Source organism: Mesocricetus auratus, unplaced genomic scaffold (genome assembly GCF_017639785.1).
Source record: "Mesocricetus auratus isolate SY011 unplaced genomic scaffold, BCM_Maur_2.0 Super-Scaffold_100022, whole genome shotgun sequence".
Taxonomy (NCBI): Eukaryota; Metazoa; Chordata; class Mammalia; order Rodentia; family Cricetidae; genus Mesocricetus; species Mesocricetus auratus.
In genome coordinates, this window is record NW_024429203.1 from 29652227 (window position 1) to 29668613 (window position 16387).

The following is a 16387-nucleotide window of genomic DNA, read 5'->3' on the forward strand; positions in this document are numbered from 1 at the left end:
GTGGCGGGAGGGAGGGGCGGCGCGCGGCTCGGGCGGGCACTGTGCTTCCGGCCGCGGCGCCCTCCTCAGCCTACTCCTCCCTCCTCTCCGCGGCCGGGGGCGGGGTCGCCGTCCGCTCCGCCCCCTTCCTCCTTCCTTCCAGCAGAAGGGCAAGAGCGAGCCCTGGTGGGCCGAGCGGAGGGTGCAGCGTGCCGCCTGCGCGTCGCCTGTAGGGTCGCCTAACGTGCTCAGCCCGCCTGCGGCCCTTCCCGCCAAAACCTCGCCCGCAGGAGACTGCTGCGCTAAATTTGGAACCCGAGGAACACCGTGACTGAGCAACGCGTTGCTCACAGCCTCTTTTCTTTGTGCTCTTTTTAGCCCCCTTCTCGTTACTATATAAGTCTCTCCACTTTTTAACGTCTGTGAGGATTTCTACTCACAGCAGTCGGTCACTTACAAAAAGAATGCCAGCTCTGACGAGACCCTAGAGATGATTAAAATCCGGAATTCGGAATTATCGATGGGTTTCGAAGCCTGGAACCCCTAAAACGTAGGCACAGTTTCACATCTTTGAGCGTGTCCCTGGGGGAGAGGTGACCATATCTTCTGCCATACTTCCCCAAACTGTTTGGGAATTTGTAAACGCTTGAAAACTATCCAATTTATTTCCAGATGATGCAGCAGGCTGCTAGAATGAAGAGAGTTGCCAACGTCACACAGGTAAAGTTAGAATTCTAATCATAAATTATCACACCAGTATTCCATATGGTAACCTAAGTAGGCAGCGACATTTTAATATCTTGAAATATATAATATGCGTCCAGACCTTGGTTCCTGGTTACACATTCTCCATTAAAAGGAACCCAATTCGCTGGGAGTAATGATTCAGTCCAAGGCAGACAGGGAAAGTATAAGATGCCCTAGAAAGAACTTACATGAGTAAGCAAGGAGATTTTTTTGTGTGTGCGTGTACAACAGGAAGAATGTGTCAGAAGAGAATACAGCTTGAAGGGACTCATCATTGCCAAATCTAAACAAACTGAGCATCAGAAATGAACAATTTGGAAATAAATTACAACACATATTTTTACATTTTATTTATTTTTTATAGACGTCATCGGACAAACTGTGGGTTCTCGATTTCCACTATTTAGGTCCTAGAAAATGGAACTCAAGTGGTCAGGCTTGCTGCAGGTGCCAATGAGTCATCTCTTGGGCCCTACATTGTTTTCTTGTTTTTGAGACAATCTCATTATGTAGTCCTGGATAACCTACAACTTGCTGTGTAGACCAGGCTGGCTCATACTTAACAGAGATCTGTCTCCTGAGGGCTGAGATTAAAGGCAGGTATCACCATGTGTAGTCCACATTAAATTTTAAAAAGGAACCAGCATTGCATATTTTCACTTTAACTGTTTTTAGACAGGCTCTCAGAAATGTGGTATATGTGATAAGCCCCCATAAATGTCTCAATGTGTATTCCCATTCCTCTTTTTTTCTTTCTTTTTCCTTCTTTTTTAGTTCAGGAAACTGACGTATGGAGTGCTTAAAGTCATTGGGTAAAGTTTGGTTGAAGAATAGGGTATTTATACAGTCTCAAAATATCTTTGGATTTAAAAAGGTCATTACAGAGGATTAACAAACGTACCTTTACAGTGGAGAAATCTGACACTCTCCTGAGAGAATATCCAAGTTACCAATTGGAGTTAAATAACACAAAGAGCCCCCGGTATGAGGTAAGCAGGACACATCTCTTAGAGGCTGTCTCTGTAAAAACTCATATTCTGAATCTGTCACAAAGAAACAAACCAGAAAAACAAACTGAGAAAATCTACCCTCTAGCTAGCTTGTACACTTAAAGTTGCCATTAACATGAAAGAAAGGCTGAGGAAGAGTTCTCTTACTAGACATGCCACTAAAGGCAGCATACGGTCCCAGAAAAGCATGTTACCAAGGAATCCTGTCAGGGCAATTGTTGGAAATTGAATTGGGTTGTATATTAGATAAAAGTGTTGTTTCAATGCTGATTTGAAAGAAGATTTATTTTCCTCTTAGTTATATATGTGTGGTAGTGGGGGCATTTACATGCATGTGTAAGCGCAGATGCTATGGGGTCCAGAAAAGGATGTTAGATCCCCTATGAGTTACAGGTAGTGTTGGTGTGGGTGCTGGGTACTGAACTCAGGACCTCTTCAAGAGCAGTACTTGATTTTAACTACTGAACATTCTCTCTAGGCCTCAATGCTAAGTTTCTTGACTCTAACCCTTGTACTGTGTTATGAAGGAAAGTGTCCTTATTAATCAATACACACTGAAGTATTTATGGATAAAAGTTTGTGATTGTAAGCTGTAGGCAGACTTTTCCGTCCTGCCAGTCAGCTTTGTGCCACCAATAAGCTTCCAAATAACCACAGAGTCTTATTATTAATTATAAATGCTTGGCTGGTAGCTTTGTTTTGTTACTAACTAGCTCTTACATCTTAAAATAACCCATATTTGTTAATTTATGTGCTGCCATGTAGCTCATGGCTTGCTACCTCACCTTCTACATGTCCTGCTTCCTCTGCATCTGGCTGGCAACTCCCCATTCTTCCTCCCAGTGTTGTCAGTCTGGCTCTTCCACCTAACCACTTCCTGCCTAGCTATTGGCCAGTTAGCTCTTTATTAGACCAACGAGAGCAACACATCTTCACAACGTACAGAAGGATTATTCCACAGCGACAGGTCGTTTATTCTCAAATAGTTCAGCAAAGATGATGACAAAGGTGTCAAATGTTAAACATTCCAGACAAAGGGTAGTTAATTGTTGTTCTTACAACTTTTCTGTAGGTTTAATTTGTAATGAAAATTAGTTTATATGTATTTATATACATTGCAGCTCAGATAGAAAGGTATCATGGCAGTCAGGAGGCAAGGAGTACCACAAAGTCACTGTGAACGTGTTACAGCTTATAACTCTGCTCCAGGGAAAGGTTTCCCCAATGTAACAAACTGGGCAGGGAAGGGTTTTCCCAGCAAAACTGTTTCATCTCTGCATAGGTCTGTAAAGTTTTACAGTTCTGCTTGCTTAAGGGACAGTTTTCCCCAGCAGAGGCGGTCCAGCTTGCTAAGGTCTCATGGGGTGTAACAATTCTTCTCCACTAGGGGAAGTGTTGCAGTTCTGCTCCCATCTGCTCCAGCTGGCTGGACCTCACTCTAATGAAACTGTCACATGGCACAACAAACCTCACTTAAGAGATTTATTGGGAAAGAAGAATCCAGGAGGTTGGCTGCCTCTGGGGTGAGGTGGCTGCAGACTGAATAAGGTACAGAGTTTATATAGGGTTCCTTGGGAGGCAGAGCTTTCCAGGGTGGCTTGAGATTGGTGGGGTTTGTGTGTGTGTGTGTGTGTGTGTGTGTGTGTGTGTGTGTGTGTGTGTGTGTGTGTGTGTATGTGCTCAAGAATTGGTGGGATTTAATGCTCAGAGGCCTCAGGGATCTCGGGGATTGACAGGATTTCAATTCCTGTTCCCAGATCAGGGTCAGGGTGTTTTCCCTGGTCCTTTCATCCTATAATATACACATTTTAAATTTAATTTATTAGTGTGTGTGTGTATGTGTTGCCAAAGGAGGTGTGTAGAGGTAGAGAATAACTTTCTGGAGTCTATTCTCTCATTCCAGTGTGTGTTCTAGGGGTGGCTCCCAAATCATTAGGCTTACATGCCAAGCACTTTTACCCACTGACCCACTGAGTCTTAATAATGCATATCTCCCTCCCCCCTCTCTCTCTGTGTTTGTGTTTGTGTGTTACTGGGAATTGAACCGAGGGCTTTGTGCATGCTGGACAAATCATTCTACTACTGACCTATATCGCCATCTCTGACCACATTTTTTGTTTTTAGTGAAGAGTTTGCTGGCTGTTGAACCATCCACTACTCTCTGTGCTTTTAGCTTTAATTCCTCAAATAATTCTATACTTTGTTGTGAGGTATATTGTTTTGAACATTAGGGGAGAAGTAGGAGAAGGCCAAAAGGTTGACACAGATTTCTAGATCAATGAGAATGGTACTTGAGGTGCCTCTAACTAGGCCAGGAACCCACATATGTACCTTAGTTAAGAGATAATTCCTGTTTATTCATTGTTCTGGGGGTGGGTTCCTTTGGGAATAGATAAAAAGCCACTTACTTCAGAGCCAGAAAGTACACAAAGACTCACTAAAATAAGCAACCTCCTCTTTAAAGGCTACCCTTTAAGCAGAAATTGACTCATTTTTATCTGATTATTTGAATCAGATAATTAAGTCAACCACCTACTTGCACAGTCTGGGGATAAGATCTGGTTTGAGTTCAGAAGGAAGAGAGGATTGAGAGAGTACCAAAAGAGTTCAGTGTCAGTGTGCCCATGTATGTAGGTTACAGGAAGAGAGGTCAGAGGTAGGAAGAAGTGAGCCAAACACCAATGTTGCCTGTATTGAAATGCGGCAGGTGTGTCATTGAAAATGACTAGTAGGTTGTAACTGTCACTCTGAAGAGCTCTATGTAGCCTAATTTACAGCTCTTTAACTTTGGACTACATGATTCAGCTTCGTTTCTCTGTTCCAAAAGATGTGTTTCTTGTGAATTGTTAGCTATATATATTAGCAATTATTCATTCCTTTTAATTATGTAGATTATTTATTTGTGTATGGGTACTAGTGTGTGGGTGAACATGCTATAGCATGCATGTGGAGGACAACTTGGAGGGGTTGCTTGTCTCCTTCCATCCTGTGAGTTCTGGATATTGAACCCAGACCATCAGATTTGGTAGCATGTGCCTTTGTCCACAGACCCATCTTTCCTGCTGCACATTTTAGGCTATTAATTTAATCTAACTCCTTCTTTCTTTTCCCTTCATCTCTCTCCTTTTTTCTTTATAATCACGCATCTTCAAAGGTTGAAGGGAAACAAAAAGGAAAGGACTTCTGGCCGTCAACTTTTGAGCTCTGCTTTTAGAATAAGTGAGGTAGAACAATTGAATTGCCAGATTCTTAATTATATGACATTTCAAATGCAACATTCCCAAATGATTCTTGTGAGTCTACTATATTCATTATTAAGTTGAGTAAAATAAGTAAACACTTCTAGAGGTAAAAGGATATGAATGTACAGAAAAAGAGATGAGAGAAGTGTGGACTGACAAAAATAAAGTGTACAACTCAATTAGCATGAGTAAAGTCAACTTATAGACAAGATGGGAGTTGACAACAAGCTCACGAAAAGGTGGTGGGAATTGGAGGGAGAAGCAACTTCATGGCTCACTGGGCAATGCACACATTTTGCTGAAGTAAAACCGCTTGTGCAGTTGGAAAACAAGATATATACCATTTGTTCTTGATTGTGAATGCATGCATTTTCCTGTTTTATTATTTCAGGACCAAAGGCAGGTCAATATGCTATGAGCTTACTTAGGGTTGGGTTTAGATTCAAGTAAAAAATGGGTGAAGTTTATTCATTATGATTGTTTAGATGCTTTTGTTTAGAAAAGTAGGTTACAGTGGTAGAGTGAACACTACATTTTTATAATAACCATAGTGAAACTACATGAGAAAATCCAAATCTATACCCCATGCCAATTTCAAGTACTTGCTAGTATAAAATAAAGATGTTTATGAAATAAGCATCACTCACACAGGCCACCGGACATGTTTGTAGCATTGTATGTAAGAAACTATTCTAGAACAAACTAGAGGATTGAGATTCCTTGAATGAATCTTGCTTGATACTTCTAGTTTTGAAAACTTTATTGAAGTGAAGTTACTTTTTATTTAAAAACTACGTATTTATTATGTACAGTTAGGTGGCTTTGAGCACATTTGTATGTATATGGATAAAACCCATCAGAATGATCAAAGTAATAACATGCCTACATCTCCAAACCTTTCTCCACTTCCCTTCTGTGTGAGAAGTAAGAACACTTATCTTTAGGTCTAGTCTAAAATTTTTAGTATGGTATTCAACTGACCTCCAGAACTTACTCATCTGTGTAACTGGAGCTTTATACCCATTGTGCAATTCTTCTTTCCTCTTCTGTACAGACCCTGCTAGTCGCCAGCCAGCCTTTTGTTTCTGTAAGTTTGACTATTTTAGATACTTCGTATGAATGGGAGTCCGTAGTATCTGTGCTTCTGTGACTAGCTTATTTCACTTGGTGTAGTGTCTTCTGGGTTCTTTGATGCTGTACATAGCAGAATTTCCTTTGTTCTCAAGGCGGAGGTAATATTACTGTATGCATCACATTCTTTCTCATTCATCTGTTTTTAAAAAAATACTTTCCTGTATTTTTATTAGGGGATGGTGGTGGCAGTGCATTCCAAGGCTCTCATGTGGAGGTCAGGGCGTGTGGAAGTGAGAGGACAACTTATGGAACTTGGTTCTCTCCTGCCATTGGGTCCTAGAGGTTAAACTGAGGTCATTAGGCTTGAGTCAAGTTCCTTTACCCAGTGAGTCATCTCACTGTCACTCTTTTATCTGGTGATAGATAATTAGGCTGTTTCCATATATTGGCTATTGTGGGTGCTACTGCAGTGAATGTGGGAGTGCAGATATTTGGAATCTTGATTTCAGTCCTTTAGATAAATACTCAGGAATGCCTCCTTTTGTTTTTAAGCCTCCATACTGTTTTCCACAATGGCTGCATTATTGACATTCTCATCATCGGTGCAGAAGAATTAAAACTCTGTATATCCTACACCCCCACCCCCCCACCCCTGCCCAGGGTCTAACAGCCACCTGAACAGGTATGAAGTGATATCTTTTTTTTTTTTTTGGTTTTTTGAGACAGGGTTTCTCTGTGGCTTTGGAGGCTATCCTGGAACTCACTCTGCAGACCAGGCTGGCCTTGAACTCACAGAGATCCGCCTGCCTCTGCCTCCCGAGTGCTGGGATTAAAGGCGTGCACTACCAACGCCCAGCATGAAGTGATATCTTATTGAGCTTTTGATTTGCTTTTTCCAGTGACTACTGAAGTTGAGCACTCTTTCATATAATGATGCCTATTTGTAGTCTGTCTTTGGAGAGATGACTGTTTGCATCCTTTGCTCATTAACATTTTTATTGTATTTTATTTATTTACTCTGTGTGTGTGTGTGTGTGTGTGTGTGTGTGTCTGTCTGTCTGTCTGTCTGTCTGTCTTTCTACAGTATGGGCAGTATGGGTCTTGGGATCAAATTCAGGTCTTCAGCCTTGGTGGCTAGTATCTTTACCCATTGAAACCTCTCACCACCTCATTTTCCTTATATTTAAATCAGTTTATTTGGTTTGTTTTTGCAATGGAATTGTAGGAATTTCTTATATATTTTGAATCATTACTTCTTAACAGATACATAGGCCGCAAATTTTTCTCTCATTCTGCACACTGCTTGTTCATTCACTTATTTCTTTTGCTTTTGCAGGAGCCTTCATGCAGTACTACTTGACAGCTTTTGCTTTGGTTGTTGCTTTTTGCTGTCATATCCAAGAAATCACTGCTGAGACTGGCATCAAGAATATTTCACCTATGTTTCCCTTTTGGGGTTTTATGCTTTCAGGGTTTATACCTAAGTCTTTAGTTTACACTGAGTTGGTTTTTGTGTGTAGCACAAGATAGAGATCCAGTTTCAGGCTTTTGTTTGTGGCTCTCTAGTTCTCCGAATACCATTAGTGCAAGAGGCTATCCTTTCCTGTTGCTTTTGTGATTTAATTTTAGGTGCTCTGTTTTGTTCCATTGGCCTCTATTTGTTTTTATGATAGTATCAGTACTGTCTTCATAATTTTAAAATCAGAAAGGTTTGAGACCTCCAACTTTATTCTTGTTTCCCAGTATTGTTTGGTGATCCAGAATCTTTGTGATTCCATGTAAATACACATTCTTCCCAAGTGCTCATGGGTCATTCCCTAAGATGGAGCACACTTCAAGTAATAAAACAAGTCTTAAAACATTTAAGAAAGCCGGGTGGTGGCACACACCCCTCATCCCAGCACTTGGGAAGCAGGGGCAGGTGGAGCTCTGTGAGTTTGAGGCCAGTCTAGTCTACAGAGCTAGTTCCAGGACAGTGAGGGCTGTTACATAGAGAAACCCTGTCTCAAAAACAAAACAAAACAAAACAAAAACAAAGAGGAGAAGGAGAAGGAGTAGGAGAAGAAGAAGAAGAAGAAGAAGAAGAAGATTGAAGCATGCAAATATGTCTTCCAGCCACAGTGAAATTAAACTAGAAATCAGTAACAAAATGAAAATTATAAAATACAAAAATATATGGAAATTAAAATGCACATTTCTGAAAGAAAACCACCAATGGATCAAAGAATAAATTGCGATTAGAAAACATCTTTTAAAATGATGTATTTTTATGTGTATGGGTGTTTGCCTCATGCGTATGTGTATAAATGTATACCTAGTATGTGCAGAAGCCAGAAGAGGTCATTAGATGTCCCTGGAACTGGAGTTATAGAGAGTTATGAACTGCCATCTAGACACCAGGAACCAAACTCTGGTCCTCTGCAAGAGCAGCCAGTATTAATTTCTGAGCTATCTCTCCAACCCTAAGAGTAGAAAATATCTTAATAAAAATCTCTAAGGTAATTAGAGATTTGAAAACATCTGAGACAAGAGAAAATGAAATGCAACGTACTAACACTTATGGAATGCCCCACAGTCGTAGTAGTACTAAGAGGGAAGCCTTTGGTTCTTTTAAAGGATGGGTAGACATGCCTTACTTTTAATTTTTTTAAAGTTTAATTTTAACTACGATGGGTCTTCTCTAAATGGAAATATTTGTAGCCTTTTATTATTCTATCTTGGGCTCTTCACACTCCAGATTATTATTGTTCTCAAAAGTCACACAGGTACACAGACCTATAATCCCAGCACCCAGGCAACAAAGGCAGGAGGATCTTTAGTCTGAAGCCAACTGAGCTACATAGAGAGGCCCTATATAAATAAACAACAACATGTTTTAAAGCACACAGAGAATTCAGAAATATCTAGCATTGCAGAATACTGGCCAATGACTGGTTCTTCCTTTGATACTTACACTCATTTTAATTCAGCTAATGGTTATGTTTTTGTTTTTTCCCCTTTCCTTTTTATGTGTATGCGTTTTAGGGTCTGTGAGGGTCTACAAGTATGTGCTGGAGGTACGTGTGTGTGTGTGTGTGTGTGTGTGTGTGTGTGTGTGTGTGTGTGTATGCGCGCGCATGCTTGTGGAGGCCAGAGACCAACCTTGGGTGTCATTTCTCAGGAGCCTTCTACTTAAGTGATTTGGGATAAGGTCTCTCACTGGGATCTTGGGATTGCATATTATGTTAGGATGGCTGGCCAGTGAGCCTCAAGGATCCTGCTTGTCTCTCATCTTGCCAGCACTAAGATTACAAGCACACTACACTACCTGACTTTTTACCAGAGTGCTGGGGATCAAACTCAGTCCTCACACTTGCAAGGAAAGCACTTTGCTCTTAGCTATCTCCTCAACCCATTAGTTTTCTTTTTAGCTTCAACATCCTATAGTTAAAATGAAAGACAATTAAAGCCCCTAGGTCTTTTAAAATAACAATTATTGTACTGGGTCATTTGTAAATTTTATGCAATCAATTTTAAAGTTAAAATGTCATCTTGTTGATTTTGTTCATTGTTTCATATAATAGAATCATTTTGATCCTTTACTTTTTCATCTATAGTAGTACTTTTCCCATTTTCTTTATTTGCATTTGTGTGTTTGTGGTGTGTGTGTTTGTGTGTGTGTGTGTGTGTGTGTGTGCACATGTGTCCATGTGTGTGAAGACCAGAGGTTGACATCTCTGACTTTGCTTTAGCTCAAATGCTGGTTCCTATGACCTGTTCTTTAGTTTTATGATCTGTTTTTTAATTCCACTAGCATACTTTTCATATGTCTACTATAGTTATTAGTTATTTTTCCCCATAATGGATAACACATAGATTTATTTTTCTTACCAAATAACACTAATTGTTGTATGTGTGCTTCATAGAACTTTTTACAGTAGGGTCTTGGGTTAAGTTCTATTATACCCATTTTGTAGATATATAAACATATTCTGATCAGTAAAGAAGTATGAAAAACCTTAATAAATTTGTATTATCACTCTTGGTACATGTAGTTATGACTGTAAGTTGTTAAACAGGTAAATAGGGCAAGGTGTGGTCCAGGGTTCAGAGCTTACATTAGACATCTTCCAATTTAACTTCTATGAGTTACTGCTTTACATTCACTTAATTTGGTTTTTCATATGCTACAAATTCTGGGAAGAGGCTATATTTTTACTGCTGGGATAAGATTTAAAGAGGCTCTTCAGCATTCTAAAGCTGCTCCAAGTTATTCAATTCTTAGTTATTTCCTCCTTTGTTTTGTCCCTTTCTATTTCCTAATCTTTCCAACTCTACTACGTCATAAACTTCCTTGAGGGTACTTATATCTTACTAATTTTTGAAATTCTTACAGGTTTTCTGTATAACTCAACAGATGCCATTTAGTTTGATATTTATTTTACTCGTGTGATGGTGCCACAATAGATGCCAGGAATACAAGAACAAAGAAGACATCATTCCTGTCCTTGAGGATGCATGGTTTAGAGCTCTAGCATGAATGTTGCTCTACCATGTATTAGAGAATAGTTTCCAGGAAGCTGCTTGCATTCTCTTATTGGGAGAAGGGTGGATACATATCCAAATAATTTTAACTTAACACACTGAGACCTAAGGGAACCTCATGGAGGAAGCACTTTGTTCAGTTTAGTGGTTCACAGGACGGCATGCAACGAATGGACAGATAAATAGAAAAATAAATAAAAGTTGAGTTTTTAAAAAAATCAGAATTCTAAAAGCCTAGTAAAGCAAAGGTGGAGGAGGAGGAGGAGAAGGAAGAGGAAAAACAACAATGGTTCCAAAGGTAACATGAAACTGATGTGCGTAGGCAATACTATGTGTTCATAAATATCTAATATAGTGGTGAGAGTGTCCATAGACAAAACTGAAAGTCATATAGAACTCTCTCATTCCTTCCTAGCCATAAAGTGGCTCCTAAACCCTCTGTAGAGAAATTATTAAGCTGAGGCTGGGAGGAAGCTGCTGAAGTAATGATGAATTCTGTGGTAAGATGTGAAGGATGGGAGACAGGGAAATGCTGGAGATGCTCCTACAATGTTGAATAATTACTGAGAGCTTACCACTTGCTGTTCACTCTTCTGGGCCATAAATAGATAAATATGGGTAAAATAAGGTCTTAAAACCTCAGGAAAATAAAACATATAGACATTTGGCCCTTAGTTCTTTTATACAGGGATACCTTGAAAGACGAATAAATTAGAAAAATCAATAGATGTGTCTGGAGCAAAACGAATTGTTCTGGGAACCAAATGTATTAACCATTTGTGAGCTTAAGAGACAGCATTCTGGAAGTCAGGAGCAAAATCCAGGATGAAATACAGAGGTTAAAAGCACTGATACTTGAAGTCAAGGATGTGGACATTATAGCTCACACTCAGTCTCAAGAGTGAAGAGAAGGCAGAAATTCTATAGTATCTGTTTAGCACTCATGGGTGAGAAAATAAAGGGACTTGTTTTCTACTGATGTAAGACTTTTTGTAGAGCTGGCATGTGGCTCCATGGTAATATGCCTAACATATATAAAGCCCTGGACTCCATGACCCCAGCACCACAAATAATAACAATGGTGAAGTAATGTTCATCTTTGAGAAAATGAAGTTAAGAGAAGGATGTAGAGTGAAATGAGAAATTTATTCTTTATCATTTGTCTTTCTTCATAAATGGGAGACAGTTTAACACCTTTGGAATGAGACAACAGAAGGGAGATTTGAAATAGAGGTAACTGGAGATAACCCAGAGAAGGCAGGGTGTCCAAAACGCAAAAGACTCTAGACAAGAGGGAAGAGAACTCACCTCCTTTGATGCCAGTGGGGAAGAGAAGTGAGAACAGTTTTGGTTACCATGGGTAAGTGGGTAGTTCGCAGTGCAGAAGTTCAATCTTGGTATTTGTTTTCTCTCTGAAACAGGAAGTGAATTATCTGCAGAGTGTAATGGTTAGAGGAATTCAAGAAGTTTTAGGTGAATTGTCAGACTTGAAAATGCTGTAATAGAAGAGGAAATTGGGTAGGGCCCATAGAAAATTTTCAGTGCCATAAGAAGGTTCAAGAAACTCTACTCAAAGCAAGGGCACACTGAATTAGTAGGATTAGTTCATATGGTCCTGGTTGTTTCTCAACAGTGTTTGATAGCTTTGATGTCTGACAAAACAGTGCTGGAGTTTGCTAGGTGTGTGCTTCAGAATGTCAAAGGAGCAAGAGAGTTGAAAACATTATCCTGTCGTCTGTATAAAGACTGGAGTGAAGGCTCCAGTTGTTAAAAGCTTGCTGCACTTTCAGAGAACTAGTGTTCCATTCCATGCACCCATATTAGGCTGCCAGTGACTCCAGTTATATCGAATCCAACACCCTCCTTTGGCCTCTGTGGGTACCCCCCCCAGCAAAAATTAAATAAATAAATAAATAAATATTTTAAAATAGTGATATGATGATAAGGAACAAGAAGACTGGGGATGAAATGGAACATAGATGTGGGTGAGGGAAGATTCTGAGAAGGAATCATGTTCTATGATGGCACATTTGGCTTAGAAATTGCTCTGCGTATTGGCAACACTGGGGATCAAGAACGAGTGACTGAAGGAGGAAGTTGCCTCATTCTCCACAATTTTCCATTACTAACCTGATGCCTGAAGAAAGACCTTTATATATATGTGTAACACGAATAATAAAAACCCAAAGACCAGATATTAGGGTTCAATCTTCAAGCTGAATATCAGAAAAGCAAAGCAGCCGACCGTTGGCTCTTAACCTCTACCTCAGGCCAAAATGGATGATCCTGTCTCCACAAATCTGCAGAGTACAATCCAGACTTCACTGTTCTCCACGAAGCCTCAGAATGCAATTCTAGACTGCTATGCTCTCCTCAACGTGCCAAGAGACTAACTCTATGAGACTGAATACTGAATGCCCTGCTCCTATTTTATATACTTCTCTGGAGCTAGGATTAAAGGCGTGGGATCCCAAGTCCTGAGATCTCCGTTGTGTGAGCTGTTTCTCTTTAGACTGGATCAATTTTGTGTAGCACAGTGTGGCCTTGAAACAACAGAGAGCTATCTCCCTCTGTCTCCTGAGTCCTGGGATTAAAGGTGTATACACACCACCACTCTATCGCTACCTAGTGTGGCTGCTGGGATTAAAGGTGTGTATCACCACTGCCTGACTCTATGGCTGTGGCTAGCTTTGCATTTTGATTCCCAGTGGCTTTGTTAGATCATAAACAATGTATCACCCCACATATGTGTTCGAAAACTGAGTAAAAAAAATGCCTTCCTTTCTGCCTCCTGGTGTATTTTCCAGTTTCCTTCTCTCTTATATATTTCATTCATTAATTATAATTAAGGCAGATTCCCTGAACAAAACTACTGCACAGTACAACATTGCATAATAGAGATTCCTGGTTTAGTTCAAGGTCAAGAAAATTTCCTCAGGAAATGACAGATAAATGAAATTTGAAAAATTTAGGAGCTAGCCAGGGGCTAAGATATGTAGAAAGACTGACTTACTACAAACATTTTCTGTTTTGTTTTGGTGCTTGGGATTGAACCTAGGACCGTGAGCATGCTGAACACATTCTCTGCCATTGAGCTAACTCACAGTCATTTAAAGCATCTTGGAATAGGGAAAAGCTGAGACTGTTGATTAGTAATAAAGAAGGATGGGTCCGACCTGGAATTGACATGTGAAGCAACCTTGTTTCTAATTTAAATTTAAAATTAATAAATAAATAAATAAAAAGAAGGATGGGTCTGAAGAGCCGCTGGCAGCTTATGTGAGGTCTAATAACTGCTAAATCATGAAGTGCATCGTGTCTAAGGACTGTAATGGGAAAAGTTGGCATAATTGCTGTTAGCTGGTATGTTCTAATAGAAGCTACAGCATTTTTATGGGTATGTGATTCTTCATAGTGAGATTTGAAAGCTGGAATTATATTTGCTTAAACATCTCCTCTGCAACCCCACTACTTCCTGTCCGTGATCCTTATTTATTTGAGTTAAACAAAGGCAATGGAAGAGCCTCCCAAAAACTTTTAAAAAGTTGGCTACCTGGAGATGACCTCTAAGTTTTTTTCCTTTCTGCTATTCACTTTTTCCCAGTGGAACTTCCATAACAAAATGCCTTAGGTTGGATAATTTACAAAATTAGAAGTTTAATTCAGACATGTTGGTGTATTTTTGCCTAGGACTCTGGGAAATGAGAGGCAAGCACATCATTAATTTAAGACTAGCTTGGGATATATAGCAAGCCTATCGAAAAAAAAAAGAAAAGAAAAGGAAAAAAAATGACTTCTTTTAGTTTCAGAGGCTTGTAAGTCTAAGATCCTGCTGTCAGCATATCTGGTGTCAAGTGAGAACATACTCTCTGTTTTTATCAGTTCCTCTTTCTTGAGGGTGGGGAAGGAAGAGAGATCTTTCTCTTGCCTCTAAGGGCACTGATTCTATTCATGACCCAGTCACCTTGCAAAGGCCTTATCTCTTAACATTACCTTGGGAGATAGATTTCCACATATGAATCTGAGAGACACACGCACCGAGTCTATAGCAAGTAGGTTAATTGGGTGTTTGCATAAGGAAAATAAGCATAGCAGATACAAAGAAAGCAAAGAACAGAGCAGATGATGAGGTGGGCACAGTTGAAGGATACTTGTTTGGCAACTTTGTCTAATGCAAATCTATATAAAATTGTGAATTTTTCTGAAATACAGCAATCTTGGAGGAACTTGTTTTGAACTGGTGTGTGTGTGTGTGTGTGTGTGTGTGTGTGTGTGTGTGTGTTTCTATAGCCTGTGACAAGAGACTTCTGTGGAAATTGACAGCAGAGGTTCTGACCACTGGTATGAATGTCGCAGGATAACAAGCAGACATTGCAGAAACCAGGATGTGGAAAACTGACAGGGATTAGCTGATTACTCTCCTACTGTTCCAGTCCTTCCACTCTACCCCGACCTCCAGGAAAAGGCAATTTATAGTCTAGCAGTGCCATCCATCCAGGCTGCTTCTCTTTGGGGTGGGGAGTCCGAGGGTTAAGGGTGAGTCTAACAGTGGGCTGTAGACTGAAGAGTTGTGGTGGCTTAGTACCTAGCCTGAGCAGTTAATTATGGTAGCCTGTCACTTGGAGCATTCTATCCTAGTGCTTGTCCTTCCTCTCTTCTTGAGCTCTCTAGATGCTGACACACACTGGGATCTGCTTCCCCCCCCCCCCATTGCTTAGGCACAGTAGCTGATACAGTCAGAGAAATGTATGCTCACAAGTCAAGAAATGAGGCACAACTACTTCAAAAGAAAGCAACAACTGAAATGATAGATGCCATCAAATCAAATACGTTTGATCAGATGTTAACAAATACAATGAGTATTTGAAGTAAGCATTAATAATCAATATTTTCAGATAACACTTTATTAGTAGATGCTTGAAGCTGTAGTACATGACAATAGCATTTGTTCAGAAACACAAAAATAAATCCAGGCAAATAGAGAACTCAGGAATTGACCTCTGTACATATGGAGTGGCATAGAAGGTCAATGGGGAAAGGAAGGACTACTCAATGAATGGACTTGTGAATTTATGGGGAAAATGCTATTGACTCGTACCTCATACCATATATAATATTATCTCCAGATAAATTAAGGGCATGGTGTTAAAAGTAAAACTTTATGAGTGTTAATAGAAAACAGAGGTACATATCCTCTTAAAGTTGTATTAGAGATAAATTTATTAAAGACATACCCACAAAAACCAGGGCTGGCAGTGTAGCTCAGTATTTTAGTGCTTCCATATGCCCTGGGTTTGATCTCCAGCACTGAAAAAGATAGTAAAAAGAAGGGCTGTAGCTAGAGAAATGGCTCAGAGGTTAAAAGCACTGGCTATTCTTCCAGAGGACCAGGGTTCAATTTCCAGCATCTACATGGACACTCACAGCTGTATAATAACTCCAATTCCAGGGATCAGACACCTTCTTGTTTCTGTAGGCATCAGGCATGCAAGTGATATAAAGGTATACATGCAAATGAAACACCTATACACATAAAATCAGAAAAAATAATTTTTAAAAGGCTAGTGATATAACTCAGTAGGAGAAGGCTTCTTAAGTATGCATGAAGCCCTAGGTTCAACCCCTAGTACTAAAGCTATCTTAGTTACTTTTCTATTGTTGTGATAAGACACCACGACCAAGGAAACTTTTAAAAGAGTTTATTGGAAGCTTAGAGTTTTTGAGTAAATTTACATCTTGATCCAGAAGCATGAAGCAAAGGGGGCTAATTGGGAATGTCATGGGCTTCTTTAAACATCAAAGCCTGCCTCC

General features: G+C 39.9%; 1 long non-coding RNA gene across 2 annotated transcripts; it reads left to right on the forward strand.

Annotated features, from left to right (window-relative positions):
* The first annotated feature begins 2 nt into the window (after positions 1-2).
* LOC110340762 lies at positions 3-8299 on the forward strand. Of its 2 annotated transcripts, none has more exons than XR_002382567.2 (5): positions 3-529; positions 652-699; positions 1501-1715; positions 3124-3284; positions 7389-8299. It is a non-coding gene; the product is annotated as an uncharacterized LOC110340762 (long non-coding RNA). The 2 variants fall into 2 exon arrangements; XR_005870316.1 differs by having other exon boundaries at positions 1636-1715.
* The last annotated feature ends 8088 nt before the right edge of the window (positions 8300-16387 follow it).